The 18,456-nt window shown below is 34.7% G+C and overlaps 1 long non-coding RNA gene across 3 annotated transcripts in view; it reads left to right on the top strand.

Moving 5' to 3' along the window:
* Positions 1-18,456, top strand: part of LOC129492510 (uncharacterized) — a 453,042-nt gene that overhangs the window by 93,882 nt on the left and 340,704 nt on the right. The window contains exon 4 of one of the 3 annotated variants that reach the window (XR_008660922.2): positions 6,445-6,698. The exons of the other annotated variants lie outside the window; for them this stretch is intronic. This is a non-coding gene — a long non-coding RNA (uncharacterized lncRNA). Of the gene's footprint in view, positions 1-6,444; positions 6,699-18,456 lie in introns of those variants that run through there. 3 annotated transcript variants of the gene reach the window in all.

The raw sequence follows: 18,456 nt of genomic DNA, 5'->3' as shown, positions 1-18,456 counted from the left end.
GAGCTGTTTTTTGTTAGAAGGAAGGTATTCTGCCGGGGACTGTCTTTACTCTGTCTACCCAAATAATTTATTTTTATCTCCTATAACAAACACCCCCCTCAGGAATGAAATTCCTAACTGCTGTTAGGGGGAATTGGGCGACGACTTACTCTGGCTACTTCCTGCTGGAGAGGGGCGTGGTATGGGAATAGCAGCTAGGGCTCCTCCTGGGTCAATTTAAGGGTACTCAGTAGAAGGTCAGTTTCATTTTCAGCTCCTTTTGCCACACCATTTAAAGCTTGATGGTTTCTAGGTGAGAAGAAGTAAACTTTACAAGGAGGTTTAGAATATAGGGTTAAAATATGAGTATTAAGACTACCATTATTAGTGGGGGCACTATAGGCCATAACCATGACAACAGAGTTTGTTTGATACCTGTAAGCCATTTAGATGGGTTGTGCTGTTTTAAGTGAGTGTATGGGGCTAGGCTTTTTTAAACTTTCTTGGTCTGACTTTCCCAAAAAAAGAAAACCTTGGGGTTATAGGCTACCTAGCAAGATTTATAGGATAATTGCCCAGCTAGAACATTGTTCGAGATTTTTACATTACCTATCGCTTTCTGTTTTATTTGAGCCACAGGTGGAGATGTGGTTGGATTACAAGAATTAGCATGGTTAGTTTAAAATGTAGACAAGAATTTAAAAATGACTAATGAGACTAGAATCCAATGACAGATGTATGATAAATTTTGAAACATAATTTCTCTCTGTCTAGTCCTCATTTTATTAAAAAACAACTTATGATAGGACTTAGCTGTTTGCAAAGTAAACTTTAGTTGTATACTTGACCTGATTATTTGCATAAAGTGAAGCAAGAGTAATCACCTCTATATAGGCCTTTTTGATTGGCTTTGATGGAACTCTCTGTTCCACAAGGAATTTCAGATAGGACTTTTTAAAACCAAGCCCAGCCATGGGTTTGTATCTACAAATAACTGTGAGTTGGGTAAACTTTTTTCTTCTTGAGATTTTAGAAGCATGGAGTTCCTAGGTCTGTTAGAAAGTGACATTTTTTTGCTCACCACAGGTCAGTAATCTTGTACAGAGACTATGTAGACAGGTAGGAGGCCAGTTTTCTTAAGGGGGTTTTATTGGCTTTGCACGTCAAGCTTGCTTCCTCAAAGGGAAACACACCCTTCCACCCAAAGCCTCCGTAGAACAGTTTCTCCAGTTGTATCTTGTTGCAAAAGTAAATGGATACTTGTTGTACTGATGCAAACAACTATATTGTTGTAATTCAAGAATACTTACAACTAGTTTCCAAATTCTAGAGGAACTAGGCACAGAGAAACAAACAGTTTTAAATCTTGTTCACAGGAGTATAACTTGTTTGGTTGTTAAAAGCCTTTAAGAAAGTTTCCTTGACTTTGAAAAACAAAATAAGAATCAGCAGTGTTCCAAGCATTAATTAAGAATATTGCTTTAATATTCTATTAGTTCATTCCATTCTGTTAACTCTTGTTCTGCTTGATATTCCTAAACATTTTAGCTTTTTATGAGTCCTGTACATTTTTCTGTTATCAGAAACCTGCATTGAAGAGCACCTGTTAAAGTTCCACAGCTTGATTATAAACCATCTTTTGAAGACAATTAAAACAAGACAAATGTCTATAAATGACAAAATGTTCAGGGTGGTTACAGTCAAGAACATAATTGACAAATTTGGTTATTTCCATGGCTTACAATAACCCAACATAATAACCTTAATTATGATTAATAGCACATATTCAGACACTAGAACCTTAGACAGCCCAGACCGTTTTGGAACATATGTTGATATTATTTGCTAGAATATAACCTGAAGAGTGTTAAACATCATTTTGGCAATTCCATGTGCCTAAACATGTTAAATAATCCTGTTCACCTCTTTTCCAGATGCTCCAGGGACACTCTGCAGCACCCAAAAGCTAGGGGTCAGGAAACACAACCCTGAGACTAAAGTTTGATTTTGGGAAGCCTGTTAAATATGTTCAGAATTTAAAACACTTGATATTATGAAATAGAATTTTAGATTACCGTAAGCTATTTGTTTTGCCAAAATGATGAGACAAAAATTTGAAAAAGCAAAAACCATTCATCAGCATTTTTAATTACATGAAAATCCCATTCAAGAGAGAAAGTTAAATTTTACCCATGCATTAGTTTGCTATTAAAATTAACTCTAATTTTTAATGAAACCTTGTAGACAGTCCTACATAATCTTAACCAGTTTGACCATGAAGGGAGATTTTCACCAACCTTTTATAACCCTCTACAAATTTTGCTAAAGAGTGGATTGGCATCTTAAGAAAACCTTGTTCTGCTTTTATTATAGTGTTTACAGAAAAAAAATATAATACCCTTTTGTATTTAGTTAGTATGTTCACACACAGAGTTTCCTTTAAAAGATTAATTTTTATAATCTTTTCACAATTTGCTTAAACTTTCTACTTTAAAAAGACAATCCTTTATTTCTAGATAAAATGTACATTTCCATGCTTTCTTATAATCTTTAAATAAAAACACATTTTACTGTTTTTTATACACCTTGCAGGTAGATTTCTTTTCAGTAATTTCAATTACATGTCATAATGGTAACTCTTAGAAATTTTCAACTTTAATGTGAAATCTGGTAGGTTGTTTTAATTATGTGCTAGATGCAGATAAAGTTTGACTCCTTTTAGCATAGTTACGGGCATGGCAACTTCCCTATGTTCCTAGGCCTTACCAATTGTGAGGCAGATTAGTTGACAGTTTTTAAAGGCCAAAGAAGAGTTTACAACCTTAAAACATTTAGCAAACCTAGTATCTGGCCTGCATAATTTAGACCACATTTTTACACCTTGAAGACATTTGTATTTTACCAATAATTTCTAGGACTTTTTATTTGTAAAGATTAAAGTCATGTGAACTGAAAAGTAACACAGCTTTTACTTTTCCCTTAAAAATATTTGATTTAAGTGCTTACTGTTCTTAGGCCAATTAATTAGAGCCCTTTTTAATAGATATTACACACATGACACATATATAACCACACAGACAAACAGACGAAGACCCAGTAGTTACGAGATTTTTCATTGGCTAGTTTCCTAATTGGATTATTACACCTCCTAGTGAGACACTCTAAGAACAGGGCTAGGACTACAAATTCCAGGGCTTCATAAAAACCATAGCCAGAAGACAAAGACAGATTTTGAGAGGTACTTACTCACCTCTAATTCCAGGGGTTCCATGAGTAAAACAGATTGTTCCCAAAATGGGATTTGTGGCCCTTTTTCTGTTTTTCCAAGGAGTCCCAGGCCACCAGGAGTCATTTTAGGGTCTTTCATGCATGCATGAAGAGTGGCAAGACACAGTGAAAAAAGTAATTCAGTGGTCTGAGATAAAATCCTTTTCCAGGAAAACAATATCTATGAAGAGAAAAACATAAAGGCCATTTAAATATACCCATAACTTGGATATCTACTTTCACTTAAGCTGAGCACCCTTTAAGACAATCATTTTTCATTAATTAAATCTTTACAGAGAATGCGAACAGTGGTTCTTATTATTTCTTTTACCAGTTTGCTCCACTGCCTGTTCACAGTTATGTTCAGGTTCTCCAGTTTTCTCTGGGAGAAAGTGGCTGGGCTCAGGCAAGGGCAGGTTTTCGAGTGGACTGCAAATCCCTTTAGCAGAAAAGTTTGATATTTGAGGAAGCAATTTTACGGTAGCCAGAGCCTTTCCTTAAAGGACAGCAGTCCTGCTATACTGTGTGGGGTGCACACAGTTGTTATTCCCCATGGTTAACTCAGTGGCCTCTGATACCAGGAAGGCCACCACTGTAACTGCTTGGAGGCAGGCTGACCATCCTTTAGACACCAGTTATGTTCCTTACTCAAGCAACCTACTGGCTGTTGAGTTGGACCTCAAGCCTTAGCTTAAACTTCCAAGGCTATTTCCTTCCTTTCTGATACATAGAGACTGAAAGTTTTCCCTATGGGATGACTGAGGGCTGGTGTTTTAAGTAAGGTATACTTTAGCTGGTTAAAGGCTTTTTGAGCCTTAGGTTCCCCAAAAAGGGGGTGGGGGTGAGTTTTAACTGTTTTGAGTTTCTCTTATGAGGTGGTACAGAGGGTAAGCCATTTTCCTGTACCCAGGTACTCACAGTCTTCAATATCCTGTAATATCCCCAGAATCCTCTTAGTCCCCTTTTAGCTTCCATATCTTAGTGTGCCTATAGGGAAAGAAATGTGCTTATTAAGTCCCAGTGTTTTTACTGGGGCCCCTTTTATGAGTATGTAGTTTGGTGATTAACCAGGAGACTCCCCCACCTCCTTCTGTGCTTTTACAACCTCTTTATCTGTGTTTTTACAACCTGATCTTTCAGGTTGCTCTTTGTTAGAAGAAAAGTGATTTCTTTGAACTGCATGAGGTTAGAAAGAAAGCTACTTTTAGAGCTGCTTTTAGTTTGAAGGAAAGTTTTCTGCCAGGGACTCCCTTTGCCCTGTCTACCCAAATAATTTCTATCTCCTATAACAATATATTCCCCTCTTTCTACTCCAGATAATTTGATAGATAACTGTCTTCTTTAAAGGTCATAAAATTGAGTGAGAAATATACCTAAAATTTATAGTAAGTAGACGTGAGAAAATTCCAGCTGTTCCTATTGAATTTTAGTTGTTATCTGGTCATTAAATGGACATAATATGTTCCCTTCTGTAGAAGTCTGGAAACCTGAGATCTCCAACTCTATCAAGAGGTGACTAAAAGTTAATAATTCAATCTCTTTTGTTCTCCATTCCCTCATTTGTATAATTCAGTTATTGACGTATCTCTTGGAAGTCCTTTTAACACTGACACTGGGCATAATTCAGTGGTTGGTGGGGATTCTGTAAGTGCATCTCTGTATCTGAACAATCATGGATATCAGTATTTGAAATTCTTCTAACAATACTACCTACAAATGCAAGTTTGCCTCAGGTAATTACTTGCCACCTTGCATATATATTTTATATGGATAAATCAAAAGTATTATGACTTTTAATCACAGTACACTGAGATATACATTTATTATATAAATATAGATTATTATAATTAGCATTTCTCCTTAAACTCATGTAATTTTTCTTGATTCCAATTTTTTTTTTTACTAGTGTGAAACAGGAGATTCATTTTATCCTCTGAAAATAGAAATCATTTAGAAATCAGGAAAGAAACTATGTTCCCTTGGCAAAATCCTCTGGGCTAAGATGCCAGACTCATTTTTCTTCATTGTTCAGTGTTAATTTGCTTCAGCTTTGTTTGCTGCCAGTGCAGTGTCATTTGAAATCCAGAAAACAAGAAAAGAACTTCCATCCTAGTGAATCAATATATTTGGCCCATGAGGAGTTCTTGACTGCTGAATGTTTGATAATCTATTTATTTACTTCTATTTATGATATTATCATTGGAAAAGTGGCATTTTTGATATAAAGTATATTGAACATATCTCTGTGCAATCTCCTATATAATGTTCAATGTCATACCTCCCTGATCAAGTCAGTTGGCTCAGAAATTTACAGTTATCATTTTTTAGTCTCATGAGGAATTTAAAAAATATGAAAAATAACAAATCTATGCTTAAAAGAAGAAATGATTCTATTTTCATAACTTCCTATTGAAATCAATGTGTCTAAATACATAATTATTTTGGCCTGGATTCTACAATAGATTTTTATGGAGTACATTCAAAAGGAGATACTATTAATAAAATTATATTCTGCACATAACTATTTGGCACATGAAAAGAAAAAAAATATTATAGTGGTGTTACCCCTAATGATCTGTTTGGTTTAACTATCATATAAGAATAGTCATCTCTTCTTGGCTTTTATTTCAGTTGCATGAAATTTCCTTTAGAATTGGGTATGTCTAAAAAAGGCTTTTGGAAGAATGAATATTTCTGAAGAAACAGTATATTTAAATACATTTTTAAAGAAGCAAGCTTACAAGAGTAAAAAATGATGGCAGCTTTAAAACTTACTGCCCTGCTGTCATTATCCTAATTGCCACTAAACTACTTTATCTCTTACTTGCCACAGAGCTGCTGAGGCTTAGGGTCTGGTAGCAAGGCCTCAGATTTAAGTGGAATCTCAAAGAGAGGGCTGGTGTATTAATTTTCCCCACTGGGCTTCATGTCACTTTGGAACAAGAGGGAAGTTTATAATCAAGATCTAAAGAAATCAGATGGACTCCAAAGAGAACCCGGCCTGTGGATATCCTGGATCCCATCCCTCATATTGGGAGAGACTGCGTCTTTTTTTTTTTTGAGTGTTTCATGGAGGACTAGCTGGTCCTCTGCACCAGAGGAGGTGCGGGACAAAACACTGGCATGTATGTTGAGCTCTCTGTACCCTAAAAATTAGAGTAACATGAAACTGAAAACTTGACTGTTGTCTCTTCTTAGGCAAGGAATACATTGTTTTGCACCTCTCTCCACATCACTGCCATGTCACTCCAGTATTAGGAATGAGCTTTAATGAGAAAACAAGAGAAGGCAACCCATCAGACAGAAAAAGCAAAAGAAGGAGAACAGACACAAATAAGACTGCTGTTAGGAGAAGAATATTTTCAATAGAAGTAACAGTTTCAATTTAACTTCAGAAATTGTATTTTAAACAAAAGCAATAAACATTTTACATCTGTGGCTTGATGATCACATTTGAGAAGTTCACAACCAATATTTCTTCAGTTACCATTCTTCCCTGTTATTTCTCTTCTCTCTATTGCAAATTCACTTAGATGAATGACAGACCATTAGCTCTTTTGCTCTTTATTTTTCTGGTTATTTCTCTACTATCTTCTACCTTGCTTGTCTTCTGTTTGTTATGCTACTTCTAATTTACTCACTAAATGTTTAATTTCAGTTAGCTGTATTTCTCAGACTTAGCATTTCCAAGATTTTCTATTTTTAGGGATTCCAGTTTTCTGGTATGAATCTTCAGTTTTTCCATTTTCTCTGGAATATATTAATCACAGTAATTTTAAAATTTGTGTCTAGAATTCTCATACCTCCATCATCTCTGCCTTTGTTTCTTTTGTCTGATTTTTTTTCTTTTTAATTTCTGTCATTTCTATTCTACCTTCTGGTATTCCTGGAAATATATTTTACATTTTGAAGAAAGATAAACTTTTCCTGGTCTAAATAGGGATGGGATATTTCAGTCTTTGTGAAGGTTAGCCAATTTCCTATTGGCTTTTCGTTAGGCAGTCCTACGGTATGCCTCTTTTCCTAACACACTTGCTAAGAAACTCCTTTCTGCAATCAAAATGTTGGGTTGAAGCAGGAGTCAGCACACTTCCTTTGAATAGCCAAATGATTAATATTTTAGGCTTTGTAGGTCAGACAGCACATACATAAATGGCTGTGTCTTTGTTCCAATAAAACTTTATTTACAAAAACAGGTGTTGGGATGAATTTAATTTGAGTATCCCAAATTGCTGATACCTAATTTAGATCCTGATTATGTGTTCCCTCAATTTTTTAGCCTTTGCCCTATGACTGTATGAAATTGCTAATGCCTCAAGGATAAAAACAGCGCAGAAAGGCAAGCTCATTTTTCTGCAGTTCCCTTTTCCACAGGATCTTTCTCTTCTAGTATTAACATAATTTGTAGGCTTGGATTGAAATTATTTAGCCCTCTAACCCCATGAGACCACGACCACCATAAATTCTGAACCACAGTTTCTGCTTGTTTGCTAAGTTTTCTATTGTTATTAATCAACAAATATTTGGAAGGAAAAGTGGCAGAGAATGTCTGGCTCATGTCAATACTTTTCTCTCCATGATCTTGGCCCTATAAAATTCGGGCTTTCTTAATTGCACTCTATCACATTTAATGAGCAGTCTTTGGCATTTCTTACAGTGGTTTTATTTCTTCTTGAAAGGATAAGTTGGTCTAATACAAGTAATCTGTCATAAATGGAAGCAGAAGTACCCAAAGGGAAAATTAAAATGCAATTTGTAGCATCTTGAGTAAGTCAACAAAATATAGAAGTGAAAAACTATAATAACAATGAAATATATAAAAGCAATAACTGCATAAGAAAATAGATCAAGTATATCTAGTGTTATGCTATATTTTGAAAACTGCTTAATCTTAATGCAAAAGAAAATATGAATAATAAAATGACACACTGTGCTTTTGATAGGAAGATTAATACAATAAAATTGTCACTTCTTTCTGAATTATATTATAAATTTAATGTAATTTCAATTGGAATCACATGTGTTATTTCTTTGGTTAGGTAAAAAGATCTCAAATTCCATTTGAAAAATAAATGCCTGAGAATACCCAGGTCACTTATAACAAAGTAGAATAGTTACAGAATAATAGACTTACAGTAAAACAATGCAAAACCACCAGAATTTTAAATTGCCATTGCTATAAGAATAAAATAATCCGAGAGTGAAACAAATGGATTCTAGTGCACGCATTGTTAAAAATTTTATGTTTGACAGTGGTGTATTTTAATTTGTGGAAACATGATTGATTTAACAAATATGTTGACCAAAATAGCATTCCAAGTGGGAGAAAATACAGATGATTAAGCCATGCTACTTATACAAACACATTTTACGTAAATGTAAATTAAGGGTAAAAACTAAGCATGTTAAAATAAGATGTAAGAGATTAAACAAACATCCTATTAGTTGGAAAAAGCTTATAACCACGTCAAGAAACCTAGAAACTATGAAAAACATAAAGGTAGACATATTTAACTATATAAAGTTTTGTTTTGTATAGATGGCTTCATGCTATGTTGCCTTGGCTGCTCTCAAACTGCTGGGCTCAAGCAATCCTCCAGACTTATCTTCCCAAAGTGCTAGGTTTACAGCTGTGAGCCACCACAGCCTGGCCTAAAGTTTTAAACATATGCTGATTCACAAAATACGGTATAAACAAAGTTAATATACCTATTATTGATTAGAATTAATATTTGCAACTAAGTTAATAACTATAAGACTGCAAGGCCATGCATTCTGAAAACTTAAAACAAAAAATAGTTTACTGTCATTACCTTTCAATAAATAATATGTTCAATATTTTTTTCTCTCATTAGCAACAACTAATGTTGACAGAACAAAAAAAGACATTACAATATATTGCTAGTGGAAATATACATTTTACAGTACTTGGAAATCTCTTAGGTGAAATGCATTAAAATGTAAATGTGTATATTTAATGTGTCTTCTGTGAATATATCCTGTGGAAATACAAGCCTCAGTCATATAGCTACAAGGATGTTAATTGCAACTGGATTGTGGAAAACATAAAATAAGGTAAATATTAATCTATAAGAAAATGATTAAATAAAATATGGAATATTTAACTATGGAAAATATGAAGATATTAGAGAACCCTCACTCAGAGATTTTCTTCTTTTGATCTATTATGTAAAAACCGTAAGATACTGAGCAGAGAGTATATATAATATGATCACATTTTTATAAAGCAAATAAATATATTAAAAATATGCTTACATCTCTAAATATACTATTTCATATAATTTTCTTAGTGTGGAAAAACAATGGGGGTGAATATATATTAGTTTTTTTGCATGTAGTTGGGACAAGGAGACATGGCCCAGAAAGGGGAAATGCTTAATTTACTTAGCCCTTACAGACAAAACTCAGCAATAAAGTCCAAGTTTTAAGAGATTTTAGAAAGTAAAATTCTGAATAGCTTGAAAGAAGATAGGTAAGAAATCTTCACACACTCGTAGGTACAAGTTTATCTGGACACACAAAAGAAGATCTTCAGTGGTAGCAGAATTAGTCCCTTAACCACACTTCTTTTAAACACTTCTTTACAGCCTTGCTTTTCGAAGTGTGACTTTTGTACTAGCAGCATTGACACCACCTGGGAACGTGTTAGAGAGTCATATATCTGGCACATCCCAGAATTATTGTTCAGAATCTCCATTTTTACCAAGCTCCCCAAAGAATTGGTATGTACATTAACGTCTGAGGAGCAATGCCTTAGTGGATGACAGATGGACTAAAGTGAGAAGAATGTATTTTTCCCATTTAAGTATCTATAAGCATGCATAGAAATTGTGACAAGTTCTTACTTTTAAAAATTTTTATAGTAGACAAAGTTCATTTTAATGAAGACAATACAATGAATAAAGCAAAAATAACTGACAGATTTTGGTGGGAAACTCAAATAATTCATTGTTAGATTGCTTATCATTGAAGCTATTGGAGTCTTAGTTATCTCAACTACAGATTGGAATCTTAATGAAGTGAACCGGTTTCATTAGACTGTCCTCATAACAAAAAGTGAATGCAAAATAATTGAAATATTGAAAAGCATTACATAAATATAAATGAATTGTTTTCATTGGGGTTCTTATTAAATGCACAGAAATCTTTTCTTTTTTCTTTCAGTGTTTTTTCAAATTGAAATTTCAAAGAAGGTCATGGAAAAATTTTAGTCAATCAGGAAAACTAAAGGCATAAAATATTATGTACCTACTTATTGACACATATTTAACAGATTCTTAAAATTTTGCCTTCAATTCTGTTTTTCTGTTTGCCCTCAAATCTAGTTTTTATGATTGGCACTAACCTAAATCTCTGTTTTATAAACATTCTGTAATTTTTATAATCTAAAAAATGCATGAATACTAAATGAAATATAACATTATAAACTGAGTTATTTCAACAGAAATAATATATCTAAAAGATAAAATAATGTGATCTATGATCATAAGAATTTGTAAACTGCAGTTAGAAATTTAAATCTTTCTACCAATTTTCATCAATAGATTCCACCTTCAAATCTAGAGAAATATTTAGAAGGTTGCTGAAGACTCGGGTATTTTATTTTTTTAATGAAAAAAAGAGCATTTTCTTTTTTGTTGGGAAGAGAAAAGAAGTACATACAGTGTCTTATAGGAAATATGCAAAACACTCAAAAATATATTTTTTATTAAAACAAACTACTTCCAATATCGTATTACTAAAAACATCTACTCACTAAAATACAAGCCCCATGAAAACAAGTGTTCTCAGTTTTGTTTACTGCTAGAACCCTAATCTTAGAACATTGCCTGACATAAAGCATAGAAATTTATGCTTTGGCAATTAAATATTTTCCAAATATTGCATTTTTCAAATAATTGTAGCACAATGATTTTTCAACTCATATTTCAGAAAGTAGAGATTTACCTCTCCTTGTGTAAGTTCTCATATTTTTAAGCTACATATAATTAAATCATATTAAAATTGAGACAGTGCAATATTTTCAAGCTATATCTTACGGAACTAATATCCAGAATGTGCAAGGAACTTAACGAAGTAAGAAAACAAACAAAAAATGAATAACCCCATTAAAAAGTGGACTAAGGACATAAATAGACACTTTTCAAAAGAAGACATAAAAATGGACAACAAGCATATGAAAAAAATGCTCATCGCTAATCATCAGATAAATGCAAATTAAAACCATAATGAGATATCTTACGTCATTCCGAATGGCTATTAAAAGGACAAAAATAACATGTTGGTTAACATGTGGAGTAAAGAGAATGCTTATACTATGTGGGAATGTAAATTTGTGCAACCTTTGTGGAAAATAGTATGGAGACTTCTCAAAGAACTAAAAGGAGAATTATCATTCGACCCAGCAAATACTGAAATGAAAAGAAGTAATTATATCGAAAGATATCTGAACTCGTATGTTTATCATAGCAATATTCACAATAGCAAAGGTATGGAATCAATCTAAGTGTCCATCAATGGCAGATTGGATAAAGAAACTGTCATAAATATATATGTGTGTATATATGTATGTATGTATATACAGGATCACACACACACACACACACGATGCTATTCAGCCATAAAAAGAAGAAAATCATGTCTTTTGCAGCAACATGAATGGACCTGGAGGCCATTATCTTAAGTGAAACAACTCAGAAACAGAAAGACAATACCATATTATCTCATTTATAAGTGGGAGATAAATAATGTGAACAGAGGCCTGGCACAGTGGCTCACTCCTGTAATCCCAGCACTTTGGGAGGCCAAGGTGGTTGGATCACGAGGTCAAGAGATTAAGACCATTCTGGCCAACATGGTGAAATTATGTCTCTACTAAAAATACAAAAAATTAGCCAGACATGGTGGTGGGGGCCTGTAGTCCCAGCTACTTGGGAGGCTGAGACAGGAGAATCACTTGAACCCAGGAGGCAGAGGTGGCAGTGAGCCGAGATTGTGCCACTGCACTCCAGCCTGGCGACAGAGTAAGACTCCATCTCTAAATAAATAAATAAATAAATAAAGTGAGCATAGTTTGTGGAATGAGAGGCAGCAGATGCTGGGAAGGGGGGAAGGGTTGAGGAACGGGAAGGGGGTAGATGATGGAGAATTTCTTAAAGAGTACAAAGTAAGTTATTTGGGTGATATAGACACTAAAAGCCCTGACTTCCCCACTATGCAATATATTCATATAATGTAGCAAAATTACACTTATACCCCTTAAACGAATACAAATAAAAATCAAAAATAAATTTAAAAATTTGAGAGTTCAGTTCTTAAAGAATATGCACAAATGATTTCTGTAAGTTAAGAATGTTTTGTGAAGGCCAGGCGTGGTGGCTCACACCTGTAATTCCAGCACTTTGGGAGGCTGAAACGGGCAGATCACGAGGTCAGGAGTTTGAGACCAGCCTGGCCAATATGGTGAAACCCTGTCTCTATTAAAAATACAATATTAGCTGCGGCTGGTGGTGTGTGCCTGTAATCCCAGCTACACAGGAGGCTGAGGCAGGAGAATCACTTGAACCCGGGAGGCGGAGGTTACAGTGAGCCAAGAACGTGCCACTGCACTCCAGCCTGGGCGACAGAGCGAGACTCCATCTCAAAAAAAAAAAAAAAAAATTGTGAAGCAAATAATTCAATTTCCTTTTGCATTTTTACTGAACATTTGGATTTTATTTTAGTCTCTAAAATTTATCTTTTCAATTTTTTTTTTCTCTCTGAAGACCAGTGTTTCTTCTATGGTTAACTGAGCAGAAATTTTAAAACTTTATCAGAAAGCAACTACTAAATGAGGCTTTTCAGGGAAACTGGGCTGTGTTTCTTTTTTGGGGTTCAGCCAGGATTAGTTAACACTAAGGAGATGAGACAATATTTCTGTTGTTCACACACCCCTTTTGTCACGAGCAGTAAAACTTCACATTGGCTACAATAGCAATTGGCCTGACATTTTCAGCCCCAATATTCTCAGCTGTGTGGTACAGCCCCCTGCAAAATGATGGTAAAGCAGTTATTGTTGTTTCTTGCCAGGATTAGAATTGTGAAGCGTAACGAGGAAGTATTTTTCCCCATTTATATGCATATTGATAATTAGGCTCAAGGAAATGAAGTGCATAGAATGGGAATTGAGATTTTGTTTTTTAATGTGAACTTGTTTGATATCAGCTTCCACTGTTCTCTGACAGATGGATTCTTTTTGGCAGATGATTATGCAAACTGTTCCTTTCGTGCCTGTCTATATGAAATGTATTCTATAAACACATTGAAGCATCATGCTCCTCTGAGTCCTCAGTGCTTGGGAATGTATTAGCACCACGATGATTTGGATGACAGGATTCAAAAGCATCTGAGAGTGGAAACTGGGGGAATACTAGTGTGATTGCTTTGGTTCTGTCAAGGGCCCTGGGAGATAATAATGTGTGGTTCCCTTGAAATTTGACATAAGACATTTTTATGTCAACGAAAAAGAAAAAAAAAACCTCATAGATTACAGGAAATTTCAAACAAGTAAACTCTAAGTTTTAATAAGTGTTTTAACAGATACTGGAAAACGAAGCATTTGGAAAATAGTACTTAGGAAATTTTAAATTCATGAGAAGCATGTAAGGAATAATTCTCTTTCAAGATCTAATTGTCAAGGTCAATTTTCCTCATGATATAACAGTTTTATAATGATTGCTCTAATACGTTGATAACAAAGAGACTTTGCCTTTTATATTTCTACAATCAAGGGTATAACAGCTGACTCAGTTGTACTTTTACAATGCAAATTTTAATGGGAATTTTCTTGAGGAACTATCCCCCCCTGGCAAAAATAAATAAATAAATAAAATCTGTATTTTAGGAGAAAAAACTAGATTGCTTCAACTGAACCACAGGTAATGTTAGTTAAGCACATTTAGCCATTCTCTTGGGCAGTATAAGAGTGCTACATTATACACTTATTAGGAAAATATAATGCTACCTTACACATCTGTCCAGTCAGCCACTTACCTAAAATTCTGAAAGTTAGTCTCCCTGAGGGGATTCCTGGAGCCTTAAGACTTCCTTCTTATTCATTGATATTGTTGGGAACTTTGTAGAATACAAAGGGGAAGGAGATGACAATTAAAGACTTTCTGAAATTCATTCAATAAGGTTTTAGTAAAGGCACATAGGGTACTAGCAGAACTAAAAAGAAAGGAGTTTGTCTTCTAGATCCCACAGGCACGACATTTTCTCTCTAAAAGGTAGATTAAAAAAAGAAACTATGATCTTTTATTTTCCAATAACTAAATCCACACATTGCAAAAGGATAACACAGTTATAGATGCTTCTGGACAAATGTGGTGACAGCAAGAGTGCTCTGAATTAGGTAAAAAGAAGTGGAGTAAAGCATTTGTGTTTTTGAGAATGTGTGTGCATGTGTGTGTATGTGCACGTGTGTGTATAAAACTATCATCTAACCCAAAATATGTGAGATCAGAGAGGCAGGCCCGGCATGGTCACTTATGCCTGTTATCCTAGCATTCTGGGAAGCTGAAGCAAGAAGATCATTTGAGCTCAGGAGTTCAAGACCAGCCTGGGCAACATAGTGAGACCTTATCTCTACATAAAAACAAAACAAAAAACAATTAGCCAGGCATGGTGGCACACATCTGTAGTTTTTAGGTACTTGGTAGGCTGAGTTGGGAGAGTCTCTTGAGCCTGGGACGCCAAGGTTGCAGTGAGCCATGATGATGCCACTGCAATCCATGAAAAATGCTCTAACTGCAGCCACAGATTGGATTTTTTTTGGTTGTGTGATTGAACAGCAGATTTTGATGTTGATTTTTCTAATTTATCGTAACAAATTTATCCAGGTCAAATCAAATTACATTGGTTTGTGATCAACTAGCCAACATTACAACTATCTGGATATTTCGGTTGTAGGTGTAAGATATCATTGTCATTGGTCAGTTATGAAGATTTGAGTCATTTATAATCTAGTTTCTTAATTTAATGACTCAATATTTGAGAAATAATGAGAAAGGATTTGGGAATACAGAAGATGGACCGATAAGCTTCTAGTATTTCTGTCTCTATTACCACATAATCAAATCCTCTTTTATAGTAAAGTTAGTAGAACAGAATTAGTGATTTATTTATTCAACAAATGTGCAGTAAGTGCATGTATATTGAGGTATTACTTTAAATGAAAGTGATACAACAAATAAAAAGTCAAACAAATTCCTTTAATTTATGGAACTTGTGTTCTAATTATGGCAGGAGTGGGTATTTACAGATAAACACTTAACAAAACAAACACAAAAAAGATAATGTGATTGGCTTGAGAGTATAAAGATACCTGAGACTGAGTATACGTTCTTATGATATTTCATTTAAATGAGTACTAAGTAGTGAACGAAACTAGCTCTGAAAAGATTTGTGTGGCGATAATTCCACGTAGAGCAGAGATATTCTACTGTGAAAATACTCTGGGATTTGAATGATCTGTTTCTGGTTAATAATGCCAAAACATATTGGCTTGAAATAGAAATTTTATATTGCTCCTGACTTTGTGGATGAAGAATCCAGGATAGACTCTATGGTGTGCAAGTCTTTGCTGTATGTGCTATCAGCTGTGGTGACTCAACCATGGCTGGAGCAGCTACTCACATACCGGATGAACTGGTGCTGGCTGAGAGCTTGGATCTTAGCTGCAGCTGTTGGCATGGGGCCTCAATTCTTCCTCATGTGGGCTTACTTCAGCTCCCTCACAGCATGGTGGCTGGCACCTAAGAGTGAGTATTTCAAGAGAGAGGAATTGAAAGTTTTCAGTCTCATAATCTGTCACTTATACTATACTCAAGTAGCCATAGAGTCCACAGATTCAAGGATAGTGGGTATGGACTCCAACTGTCAGTGAGAGAAATGTAAGGAATATATGATCATTTTTGACCTGTCACAGTAAACCTCTGGCCAAAAACTCTTTAAAATATTCCCACATGAAAAATACACTCACCCTATTTCAAGACCAGAAATTTCAGTTCAATATATAATTATTTTCAAGATGAGGATTCATAATGTAAATCAGGTTTAGGTGTTGAGGAGGCTCCTCACATGGAAAATAAAGTTGATGTTGGCTGCTCAGCCAGGCTAGTCCTCTCCATGAGGCAGCTTTGGCTTTCTAACAGGATGATGGCTGACTTCCAAGAGTGAGTATTCCAATAAACATGAAGTGGAAGCTGCCAGTCTCTAAAGGTATGGAGGCAGAAACAGATGCACACACACACACATGCACGCGCACACACACACACACACACACAAGAAACCCTCCAATACATTTTATTAGAGCAGTCACAGAACCCACCCACTTGATGGGAGGAGTATCAATGAATTTGTGATTTTCTTTAACTCTCACATCTGGTATATCCAAAGACCAGAAAGATGAATGCTTAGACAGTATCCCTTACCGCCCTTTGTGTACTTCTAATTTAAAATCAAATTCTTTAAAGAAATCAGAAATGTAGATAATGCTCTAAATGGTATCTTTGAGTACAAGATACCTATAGAAGTTATAAAATTACTTAACCATGATAAGTCCTTTTGGCGTATCAGTCAAGTCAATGGGCACAGAAGTCTTACTTTTAGAGTGCAAGGAGAGAGGAATTACAGTGGCCCAAAGTAGTCAGGAGCAGGAGGAGCAAGAGAGTGATTAAGAGCTCAGTGCTGAACTGCAGCTGAAATTAGAGGCATCTGATGTAAAAGTCCGTTGGTGGAGGATGACAAGAGGACCACAAATTGAGCTAAACAATACAATTTGGAGGTTAAGTTCAACTGAAACACAACAGGAAGTGAGAACAAGGGGACAGGAAAGTAAGGGAATTTAAATTCATTGTCATGAGCAGGACTTAATATTAGCTCCCTAATACTGCCTCCTAGTGCTGCTATGAATGGTGAGTTAGGTTTAAAAGTACATAGGTAGGAAAAATAAATAAATTAATGATTTTCTTCCTCTGGAAATAAAAAAATTGATAATTACATATTGCTTAGAGTGAGATATTAAACAGCATATGGAAAATATGGATTACCAAGCTCTAAAATATTTACGAGTTTTTTCTGGGATCCAGTGGGGACCTGATTTGGTATTTTGAGGATACTCTTAAGTTTATAGGATTTTTCTGATGATTCTTTTTTTAATGCTTAAGTTAACAGTGGAAGAAATCGCACAAGCACCAATCACAGTAAATAGAACAATCTATTTTTGAAAGTAGGCATGGTCAAGATGATTTTAATTGTTTATTTATTTTTTTTTTCTGCAAGTGAACAAAGAATCAACTTGGCTTTAACTCCTAGTCCTACTTCGAGACAACTTGTTTTTCTTTCCTTTAGAAACTTTCCTTTATGTTTCTCCATTTCTTCTAAGGTGAGTTAGAGCATCTTCAATGTTCCTTTAGTCACATTACATCTAATATTATGCCTTTTGAATTGTGCTTAAGAATTCTACTTAATTGTTTTGTCTCATTATTGTGAAAATGAGAGCACAGTAACTGTTTCTAACTGCCATAGATCTGTCCTGTTTAATGTGGTAGCCATTAGATACACAAAGATGTTACTTAAATTTAAATGCAGAGTGTTATTTAAACTTACATTAAATTAAAATTAATTTCCTCAGTTGTACCAGCCACATCTCTGGTGCACAATAGCCATGTGTGGCTAGTGGCTGCCACTTTGGAAGGCATAGATATAAAGCACAGCCATCATTGCAACAAATCTATTGGACTGTGCTGCATAAAATTTTTCATAATTTTAATAGAATGAAAGAAAAACATCTTTGAGTCAACATTGTTACAAGAATTTGACTTCATGTAGGAAATTGTGAAAATATGCATAAACATACACACACACACGCATACTGAATTTCAGTTTTCTTGGCATGGTATTGTACTTAAATATAAATAAAATTTGAAATATAAACATATTCAACGTAAATTAATTCATGAAATATAAATTAGAACCTGGGCATGCTAAATAAAAGCATTCCATTTCACAGAAATGATTAATGACCACAGGTTGTTTGGACAGTCTAGCTTGGTTATTCACTAAGATTAGCTGTTGTACTCTTTAATGGTTCATATTGAGGATCCATACTGGAGGAAATGGAATGACTAAGAGAGTGAATCTATATAA

Source organism: Symphalangus syndactylus, chromosome 11, assembly GCF_028878055.3.
Source record: "Symphalangus syndactylus isolate Jambi chromosome 11, NHGRI_mSymSyn1-v2.1_pri, whole genome shotgun sequence".
Classification (NCBI taxonomy): Eukaryota; Metazoa; Chordata; class Mammalia; order Primates; family Hylobatidae; genus Symphalangus; species Symphalangus syndactylus.
This window is presented reverse-complemented; position numbering and strand designations above follow the sequence as displayed.